Consider the following 209-nt stretch of genomic DNA (forward strand, 5'->3'; position numbering starts at 1 on the left):
ATCTCGGCTCTCGCATCGATGAAGAACGTAGCGAAATGCGATACTTGGTGTGAATTGCAGAATCCCGCGAATCATCGAGTCTTTGAACGCAAGTTGCGCGCGAAGCCATTCGGCCGAGGGCACGTCTGCCTGGGTGTCACGCATCGTTGCCCCAACCCCAAACACTTCTTATGATGTGTGGGGTGCGGGGAAGACATTGGCCTCCCGTG

General features: G+C 56.0%; 1 pseudogene; it reads left to right on the top strand.

The window, feature by feature from the left end:
* The first annotated feature begins 1 nt into the window (after position 1).
* LOC118345039 lies at positions 2-139 on the top strand (annotated as a pseudogene).
* The last annotated feature ends 70 nt before the right edge of the window (positions 140-209 follow it).

The sequence above is a fragment of the Juglans regia genome, unplaced genomic scaffold, assembly GCF_001411555.2.
Source record: "Juglans regia cultivar Chandler unplaced genomic scaffold, Walnut 2.0 Scaffold_12407, whole genome shotgun sequence".
Classification (NCBI taxonomy): Eukaryota; Viridiplantae; Streptophyta; class Magnoliopsida; order Fagales; family Juglandaceae; genus Juglans; species Juglans regia.